The sequence below is a fragment of the Ipomoea nil genome, unplaced genomic scaffold (genome assembly GCF_001879475.1).
Source record: "Ipomoea nil cultivar Tokyo-kokei standard unplaced genomic scaffold, Asagao_1.1 scaffold0706, whole genome shotgun sequence".
NCBI classification, from domain to species: Eukaryota; Viridiplantae; Streptophyta; class Magnoliopsida; order Solanales; family Convolvulaceae; genus Ipomoea; species Ipomoea nil.
The window spans coordinates 1,087,967-1,100,022 of NW_017617134.1; positions in this window are offsets into that span (position 1 = coordinate 1,087,967).

The following is a 12,056-nucleotide window of genomic DNA, read 5'->3' on the forward strand; positions in this document are numbered from 1 at the left end:
GCAATGATCTGTCAATTTATTTTTTCATTTCAATTATGGATCATTTTTTTTTATTTGTAGTCAATTATTAATATTCATTTCCTTTTATAATTTCAGTCAATTACTAATATCAGATTCACTTTCAGACAATTATTTTTTTTTTTTTATTTTCAGTCAATTAGATAATTAGAATATCAGATGCAGTGATATTTTTACCTATCTGAACCATTTTTAATTAATGATGTAGAATATTTTTATTGAAATATTTCCGTTCCATTTTTAGTTTACCTTTACTATTGTTTAAAATATGTCTTTACTATTGATGGTGTAGAATATTATTATTGAAATCTTTCCTTTTCATTTTTTTTATTTACTTTTACTTTATGATGTAGGATATTATTATTGAAATATTTCCGTTCCATTTTTTATTTATGTTTCATTGCTTGAAATTGTGAAATATTTATGATATAATTGTGATTTAATTTATTCTACTCTGTAATATTATTGTGAAAAATTAAAATGCAATAATCAGACAATTTTCTTGTCCATTTTAATCAATTATGGATCATTTTTTATTTTTAATCAATTATTAATATTCATTTCCTTTTACAATTAACCTAATTTCTGTTTCTTTTTTCATTTTTAATTTTCAGTCAATTATTAATATTCATTTTATTTTCTAATTTAACTAATTTTTGTTCCATTTTTAATTGATGATGATGTAGAGAATTATTGTGAAATATTTATGTTCCTTTTTTTTTAATTTACCTTTACTATTTACTATTGTTTGAGCGGAAAATCAAGTAAATAGAATTTTGTTTTTAATTATATTATAGATTATAGATTATAGATTTTCCAGCAATCCAAACACTTCGATCCCTTAGTATCCCATCAAAAAATGGATAAAGAAAAGTCATTTCATTAATAAAATTAAAAATAATTAAATTAAATCTAATAATAATAAAAAAAAATTTAAATCTAATAATGCTATATTTATTTGTAACTGTATATTGATTTCATTTTGAAATTATTGGTTCACATATTTGAATTATTTATTTTTTCTTTAATTATTATAAACAGAAATGATACTGTACTAATTAATTTATGATATTTATCAAATTATATTTTTTAAAAATATAGTGTTTTACCGGCAATTTATATCATGCACCAGGGCGCGCATTGCATTGTGCGCCCTGATGCAATACATAACTGTATAAAAAGATACACATAATTTTATAAATAAATACACATAATTGTATAAACAAACACACATAACTGTATAAAAAAATACACATAATTGTATAAATAAATACACATAATGATATAAACAAATACACATAATCACGTCAACCCCCTTCCGCGCCTCCCAAAACGACGTCGTTTTGAGAGACGCGGGACGCACAGTGCTGAGCGCGCCGTGGTGCAGGGTATAACGATTGTGTTTTACCCATGCGTTGCACGATTTTTTTTTTTTATATTATGAATTTAAAATTAAAAATAGAAAACAATGAAAATATATTATAATGTACAATATAATAATATAGTTGGACTTTTATATATTTGGTCAAGTATCTATTTTCATAATATACAAAATTTAAATTTAAATTTTGTATGGTTAATGTTTTTTGGTGTGAGAATTTTTTTTGTATGGTTAATATAATCTCTAATCATGTTGTATATTTAGATAAATTTATTAAAAAAATCACATAATTAAGTTTATTTATTTCTAATTGTATTTCATATATATTATAATTCTAAAAATATGAATACTAACTAAGAGAATTGTATTTAGAAATCAATAAAAAAATGTAAATTCTAAATTTTGTATAAATAAATTTAAACTCCAACCGGACACATTTCCTTATATGATTGTATAATACATTGTATATACACATAATATTTATTAATATGTATATAGAAAAATTCTATAATATAATTTCATTAATTATAATTTATATTGATAGATTTATAATTAAAAAAATTACATTCAGAAATTTAAAAAGTAGCATTTAAATATTGTATGATTATTATAGTGTATAATTGTATGTGTATTTTTTTAAAAAAATTATAAATATTCATGTTTTGTTAATTTTATACTTTCATTTCTTTAATTATATTTCATATTTTATTAATTATAATTTAATGAAATTGTCACAAATATTTCAAGGGAAGAAATCTTATATTTCTCAGTTTCAATAATTATATTAATTATAATTAATAAATATTGTGGCAATTACCATAATAATTTCATTAATTATATTAATTCTAATATTTGTTCTCTTCCAATATTTAAACACATTACCATAATTATCATAATAATTACACGAAAGAAGGAAAGAAAATTATTAGAATAATTACCATTAATAAAAATTAGAAAATTATATTAAAAATTAATTATATATTAAGGTAAGTATAATTTATTTTATGCCAATAATATTATACATTAAGTATATATATATATATATATATATATATATATATATATATATATATATATATATATATATATATATAATTATAGAAAAGGAGATATAATTTTAAAAAGTAAATTATTAATTAGATTGCCTAATATAATTGTCCTACTAATTGATTCCATACTACTATGTATAATTCATATATTTGAATTTTTTAAAGCTAAATACTTATTAATTACCTTAATAATTAAGATAATTTTTAGTCAATCAATATTCAATAGTACTAAGTGTATTACTTCGAATTTTATAAATAAGATATAATATTATTAAATCAAAATAATTAAAATAATGTGTCCATATTACAAAAGATTTTATAATAGTAATTTTTATTGCATAATAGAATTTGTCAATTATTAAACATTGTTTATGGTAATTATTGTATGACATTTAATACTAAGATTATTATGTATAATTTTTATAATTAAGGTATAATATTATTAAATCAAAATGATTAAAAATAACGTGTCCACAATATAAAATAAATTATACTTGTCTTAATAATTATTTATTAATATAAATTTACAATTATAAATTTGTATACGAAAAAACATAGAAACTGAAACTTCTGGTTAAAAAAAAAAAAAAAAAAAAAAAAAAAAAAAAAACTCTCCATTTCCCTTTTTTTTAGGTCACCAATGGATTGTATTTATAGGTAGAGAATGTGAGAATTATAAATTAATAATATAAGTTTCATTTTCCATTTCCGTTTCTATTCAGTCAATTAGAAATTTTTTATAATTTTCAGCCCATTAATAATATACATTTCCTTCTTCAATTTGCATAATTTCAATTTCGTTTTCCAAATCCGTGTTTCATATGTTATTCCCATACATAATATTCACGTTACTATAAATTGATTAGCAATTAATACATTTACAATACCATAATTATGCAATATTACCAATTAATACATTTTAATTAATTTACATTAAACATATGCTTACCACGGAAGAAAATGGGATATAATTTAAAAAGTAAATTATTAATTAGATTACCTAATATAATTGTCCTACTAATTGATTCAATGGTTGTATAAATCATATATTTGTAAACTTTTTAAAGCTAAATACCTATTAATTGCCACAATAATAATTAAGATTATTTTTAGTCAATCAATATTCAATAGTAGTAAAAGTATTACTTTGATTTTTTATAAATAGGATATAATATTATTAAACCGAAATAATTAAAAATAATGTATCCATAGTACAAAAGATTTTATAATGCTAATTTTTATTGCCTAATAGAATTTGTCAATTATTAAACATTATTTATGGTAATTATGCTAAATTTACAACATCAAATAATATCTCAAAATCAACTTAGTACTTAAAACTGAAATTACTATACAATAATATTTTCCTCAAAAATAACAAATAATTAAACTTTATTCCTTCTCAACTTGTTCATCCCGAATTCCTATCCATGTTCACCTGTATAAATAATTTTACACAAAAACAGAATGTAGACAAAAATTAGCATAAGCTAAGTAAGTTTCACTTCACCCCGTAAAATAATGGTTTGAATTTTTTATATTTTCAAAACTCATAATTTCATACTTTTCCAAAATACATGTGGAGTTATACATTTTCTTGTATGGAGAATAAATAGTTATTTATGGAGAAGTAACCAAACTTTTTGAAATCCACTTTGAAATTGGACTAAAACCTATGTGCACACCCCAGAAGATTCCAAACCACTGGGTAATATATGATCCAAGTAGTTAGGTTTTCCTACCTACTACCACTCAAACAATTTGGAAACTGAATCATAACTTATGTGATACACTCTCATGTGATTCTAAGCCCAATGAGTAGTAAATAGTCCAAGTAAATAGTACTCACTCTTACTTGGACACCACACAATATATTATTTTCTCAAAATTTCATTATTTCTCCACAAATAAATACTTTCTCCACAAAAATACAATGTTCTCCAGAATATATAATTTTCTCCAAATACCTTTTTCAAAAAAAAAAAAAAAAGAAATACAATTTTCTCCACATGATTTGTCCAAAATATAATTATAGTCCATAATCCAATATTAATACAACTTCACAATACTACTATGTATACAACACCAAAAATTTCAAGCCAAGTATTTACATAACGCACGAGTTCTACAAATCGAAACTCATTCTCGATATTTCGAGAATCACCACTCACAATATTACTATTTATCGATAAATGTACTTGTGTTCACATGAATAACATATATTATATAATATCACATATAATATCACTACATACAGTACTCGGGGAAAATAATAATTTTGGTGAATATAAAATCTTACCCTCAAAGGCAAACTTTCTATAATCTTAATAGCATCCTAACCACCTTGATAAGAAACCTGCATGTGAATCAAATAAATCCAATAATAATAATAAGCGAAGCATATTATTCATTGATCATCATCATCATCAATCTCAACAAACTTAGATTTAAACAAAAGAATTTGAAGAGTAGAAACAATTACCTGAAGTAGAGATTAAGTGAATGAGTTTTGCTAGGATTGAAGAAAACGTACGAATATATTAAAAATCATGAAGAACCAGTAGTGTGAGGGAAGATGAATGAATGCCAAAGTCTAAAAATTTGTATTTATAGGTGAAAAATAGTAATTCGAAAGGAAAGTATAATAATTTATTTAAAAAATATAGAAAGTAAAGTAAGTAAGGTAATAAAATTATTATTAGTATTATTATTATTATTATTATTATTATTATTATTATTATTATTATTATTATTATTATTAGTATATATAGATTAAATTAAATATTAATTGTATATAATGTCTATATATATATCACACAGAATATTTACTATATTTAATTATTTAATTATTCTTTTACTACCTAATTTATATATTATTACTATCAATATATACATCTAATCTAATATATATATATATATATATATATATATATATATATATATATATATATATATATATATAATATCACACGTATATATATAAATGACTATATATATAAATTTTTATATCTATAATTATTATTTCAATATATATGAATTTACAAAAATGGCCCTAAATTTTGGGGGGAAAATTGGTTTGGAGGATTTTACTTTTATATATATATATATATAGATATATAGATATATAGATATAGATTTAGTTGGTCAAATCTATCTATGTATACTATATATAAAAATAAAATTATCTCTTTTAACTTTCAGCCCAAAGATTCCTATACTATTACAGGGTGTTTGGTTGGAGGGGAAATTACGTGGGAAAAGAATTGTAACTCCATGGGAGATGAATTACTGTGAATAAATTGGGAATTTAAATTCCAGTGTTTCGTTTACAGGAATAAAATAATTTAAAGGGAATAAGTAGTATAAAGTCCAAAATACCCATTGTTGTTGTGGTATTAATTTTAGATTTAAAAAAAGAAGGGGTAATTTTGTCTCATCACTAGCTTTTTTTCTTCCTAAAATCCTAGGAATTAAAATTCCAGGGGACATGGGATTTTAATTCCATGAAAATGGGAGAATTGCAATTCCATCCAACCAAACTAGGAAATTTAATGGCCTTTGGAATTAGGTGAGAATTAAGTGGAAATTAAGTGGGAATGGAATTTAAATTTCCTCTAACCAAACGTCCTGTTAAGGTTTGCGTAATATTGTAACAATATAGTAATACAATTCATATTAGTACTACAATTATACATTAAAATAAATATGGTAATACAATTCCTAATACAATATATTATTTCCTACTTTCCTATTCCTAATACAATTCTAGATTAATAATAATAATAATAATAATAATAATAATAATAATAATAATAATAATAATCTATATCTAATCTATATTATAATATTATAATTATAATCTATATATCTATATATCTATATATATATATATATATATATATATATATATATATATATATATATATATATATATATATATATATATATATATATATATATATATATATATAAGTAAAATCCTCCTAACAAATTTCCCCCCCAAAACTTTTGTAGTAAAGTTTATTTGGTAAGTAAATGTCAAATGGAAATTAAATAAATCTATTAATTGTTATATTACATAATTGGTAATATTATGTATGGTATTATATTCTATAATATAATTGAAAATATTATTATTCAAATATAATAAAAATCTTATGAAATAATGTAAGCATAATAATAATAATAATAATAATAATAATAATAATAATAATAATAATAATAATAATAATAATAATAATAATAATAATAATAATAATATAGAAACCATATAAATTTTTTCCCAAAACTTAGCGGCATTTATATAATATCCTAATTTTCTAATTTAATTAATTATCAAAATATTGAAATTATATATTATATATTATTCATTTATGTGTAGACATACTTATTACTGTATATAAAGTAAATTAGGTAAATATATTCTTCGCATTCAAAAAAAGGTAAATATATTCTTCAAATATAAATTAAGTATCTATATATAATTTTTTGGTAAGCAAATGTAAAATTGTAACTCTAATTTTAATTGGTAATTGGTAATTGGTAATATAATAAAAACCATAAATGTTACCCTTAATCATATCTAAACACCTATATATACATCACATTCTCTTCAATACAAATAGTACCAAGTTACGAAGAACCTAAGGGAATATTCTCTGCAACTGCATAGCAATGGTGTAGAGAACATGGACCTTCAAGAAGAGGAGGGACAAGACCCATATTCTCTGCGTATCCAGAAGAGCTGTTGCACTACACCTACACATTTGGTAAATCTCTGTATCCTTTTTCAACTCTTTTTTTTTTAATAAATAATAGAAAATCATATATACCATTGGTGAAATTTAAAATCTATCTACATATATTATATAAACTATGATTATATTGATCATATATATCATATGATCTTCTTCATCATTAATCTGGACGAGTTTGCTCAACCCATTAAAAGGTATTTCTCTAATACCTTATCTCAATCCATTAAAAGTTGTTTATTATTGGACTTTGGGCAAGATTAAGTAATGCACTATTCATAGTGATAGAAAAAAAATTGATCATCTGATTATTAGTGGACTCTGAGCAACTAGATCTGCAGGTCATTTGCATGAGAGGGGACATCATTGAATGAGTTTGGACTATTAATATTTTTTTTCCTGATGTGACGGTCCTTCCAGCACCAATAGGAGTAACACAAGGATTTGGAGCCATGGCAATGTGTTGAGGATCGTGAGTAGTGCTCCTTGACAAAAGCCTAAAGCAACAACATATGAATATGATAGAGATTTAATTATTTTAATTTTTATTGATAAAGATTATTCTCTAACCAAACAATTAGTAATATTTACGATTTATTGAACCAACCTTCATATTTTTGGTCAAATGAGTACACATGATGGAATATATGTTCATTGCACGGAATCTTAATATTCATTGAGTTTCCAAATCGTATATTGCATAAGAATTATTTTACCATAATATGAATTGTAACCAATTTAATAAATCTAAATATTAACAAGTATGTATGGTAATTTTATGTATGTTAATATTATTTCATATGGACGTAATAACTATAATATGATTTATAACCAATTTAAGAAATCTATATTGATAACCAATTCAAGTATGTATGGTAATTGTATGCATGGTATTAAAAATAATAATTACGTATGGTATTATATATAGTAATATTAGGTATGATATTATGTAATACGTAGTATTAATTAGGTTGTACATTTATTCTTTTCATATTCTCATATGGACGTAAATCCATAATATGGTATATAACCAATAACCAATATGGTATATATATATATATATATATATATATATATATATATATATATATATATATATATATATATATATATATATATATAAAATTTTTCACTCCTTATTATAAAATAATAATTCAATAAAAGTTTTATATAAGTAAATAATCTGTAATATTTATCTTAAGTATAATTTGTCAAATTAATCAATTTTAATTTGATAATGATTATTTTCTAACCAAACAATTGGTAATATTTATGATTTATTGAACCAATTCATATATGTTTTTTATCATCCAGACTAATGTTAATGGTCAAATTAATAATAAATTTTATTAGTTATTAATTAGCATAATATTAATTTATTATGCATAATTACTGTATAAAAATAAATTACCGTTCAAATGAGTACACAAGATGATATACATGTTCATTGCACGAAATCTTAATATTAATTGAGTTGTCAAATTGTATATTGCATAAGAATTATTCTTACCTTACTATATACAATTACAAATTTATTCCGAAATTTTGAAAATTAAATAAGTTAGAAATCTAATTTTAAGTATGTATTTCCTGTTTTTTCATTTTTAATTTATACAACTAATTTATTAATTTATATACACAATTTTTTGCTACTTTTAATAAAATAATTCACTACATTTTTTTCAGTAAGTAATTCCTCTAAGCAAATAATCTGTAATATTCCCTGATATACTTTACACAATTTAATCATTTTTTATTTTTATAATTTCTAATTTATTAAATAATATATATATATATATATATATATATATATATATATATATATATATATATATATATATATATATATAATTTAATATAGATATAATTAGATAAAACTTATTTTGTGACCAAATAATTGGTAATATTTACGATTTATTGAACCAATTCGTAAATGAGTCAATCTATACTATAATTAAAAACAAAATCCTATTTATTTGATTTTCCACCCAAACAATAGTAAATAGTAAAGGTAAATTTTAAAAAAAGAATGGAAAAAAAGAACATAAATATTTCACAATAATATTCTACATCATCCGTTAAAAATGGAATGGAAATTAGGTAAACTGAATATTAATAATTGACTGAAAATTAAAAATGAAAAAAGGAACATAAATTAGGTTAATTGAAAAAGGAAATAAATATTTATAATTGACTGAAAATAAAAAATGATTCATAATTGACTAAAATAAAAAAGGGAAATGGTCAAATTATTACATTTTAATTTTTTACAATAATATTACACAATATAGTACATCAAACCATAATTATGTCATAAATCTTTCACAATTTTAAAAATGGAACAGAAATATTTCAATAATAATATTTTATATCATCAAGTAAACGTAAATTAAAAATAAAAAGGAAATATTTAAATAACAATATTCTACATCATCGTAATAAAGGCATATTCTAATCAATAATAAAGTTAAATTAAAAATGCAATGAAAATTAAAAATGAAACAAAAATATTTTAATAATAATATTTTACATCTTCAATTAAAAATGGAACGAAAATTGGGTAAAATATCACTACATCTGATATTCTAATTGACCAATTGACTGAAAATAAAAAAGAATAATTGGCTGAAAATGAATATGATATTACTAATTAACTGAAAATATAAAATGAAATGAATATTAATAGTTGACTGCAAATAAAAAATGATCTATAATTAACTAATATGAAAAAAATAAATGGTTAGATCATTGCATTTTAATTAAAAATTGATGGAAACTAAAATTTGACGGAATATTTCAACAATAATATTCTACATCATAGATAATAAAGGCATATTTTAAACAATAATAAAGTTAAATTAAAAATGCAACAGAAATATTTCAATAATAATATTATACATAATCAATTAAAACTCGAACGAAAATTAGGTAAAAATATCATTGCATATGATATTCTAATTGACTAATTGATTAAAAATAAAAAAGAATAATTGGCTGAAAATGAATATGATATTACAAACTTACTTAAAATATAAAAAAATCCCTAATTGACTAATATTCTACAATTATATATTTTCACTCGAGTCACCCATCATGATGGACTGAAGGTGTTAGCTATAGACGATGATGGACAAGATTGTGTTGTTACTACCAATGTCGAAAGATGTTTCAATAATGTGTACATACAATCGTTGATATTTTTTTAAATGACAAATTTGCTATATATCTAGACAAAAAAATATATATCTTCCATACAAATGAATTAAGATAGTAATTCATTCCTATAACTGAGTTGCTTGAGAATGAGCACATTTGACTAATTTATAAAAATTAAAAAAAAAACTAAACAATGATAAGTAAAATCTCCAAAATTACAGCACCGCATGCGTACATCTACACATTAGCTATTAATTTGAGCAATTATTTGCTCAAATTTAAGCAATGATAACATCAAAACACATAGATAATCCAAACCATATGTTCAATTGCACTATATAATATTTGATGTTCTAATTTAAATAATTATATATTGATCCAAATATTCTTAATATATTACAACAAATCCATTCTGTGCATCGAACGGGTGAAAATACTATTATTTTAATAATTTTTCTTTCCTTCTTTGGTGTAATTACTATGCTAATGTATTTAAATATTGAAAGAGAATTCTATAAAAAGGATCCTTAACTCACTAAAATTCTATATTATTCTTAAAAACTAAACCCCCATTTCTTACTTACCCGCCCAAACAATAAAAAAAAAAATTACCAATTAATGATACTAATAATAATTAGTAAAAAAAGTTAGTAGTAAAATAGAAAAAAAGATCCTTAATTCACAAAAAATAGAAAAAGAAACGGGATTCACTAATTAATTAAAACTAACAATAATCATTAAAAAAAAGATCCTTAATTCACTAAAAATGAAAATATAAACGGAATTTACTGATTATGACTAATAATAATTGGTAAAAAAAAGAGTCTTAATTCAATGAAAATGGAAAAAAGAAACGTAAGGGTGTGAAAAAAAAGTCATAATAAGGATAACAGTAAAAAAAGAAAATTCTACCAAAAATTAGAATAATAAAAAAATTTTCTTAATTCACGAGAAATAGAAAAGGAAATGAAATTCACTGATTAATTAATAGTAATAATAATCAGTCAGAAAATAAGCAGTAAAATATGAAGAAAAAAAAAGATCCTTACTTCACTAAAAATGGAAAAATAAACAAAATTTACTGATTAATACTAATAATAATCAGTAAAATTGAAAATAAAAAAGGATTCTTAATTCAATGAAAATGAAAGATTTTTTAAAAAAAGGGGTCATAATAAAAATAACAGTAAAAACAATCTTACAAAAAAAATTGAAAAAAAAAAGATTCATAATTTACGAAAAATAGAAAATGAAATGGAATTCACTGAATAATTAATACTAATAATAATCAGTAAAATTAAAAGTTAACATTAAAATAGAAAAATATAAAAGGATCCTTAATTCACTAAAAATAGAAAAAGAAACGAAAGTCACTGATTAATACTAATAATAATAAGTTAAATAGGTAAATATAAAAAGATTCTCAATCTATACCATTATTAAAAAGAAAATCCTTCTTCCTTACTTTCACACCCAAACAATAGAAAAAGAAAAAAAATCTATAATCTATCTATCTATCTATCTATATATATATATATATATATATATATATATATATATATATATATATATATATATATATATATATATATATATATATATATATATATATATATATATATATAAAAGTAAAATCCTCCTTCCCAAATTTTCCCCCCAAAACTTTTGTAGTAAAACTTATTTGGTAAGTAAATGTAA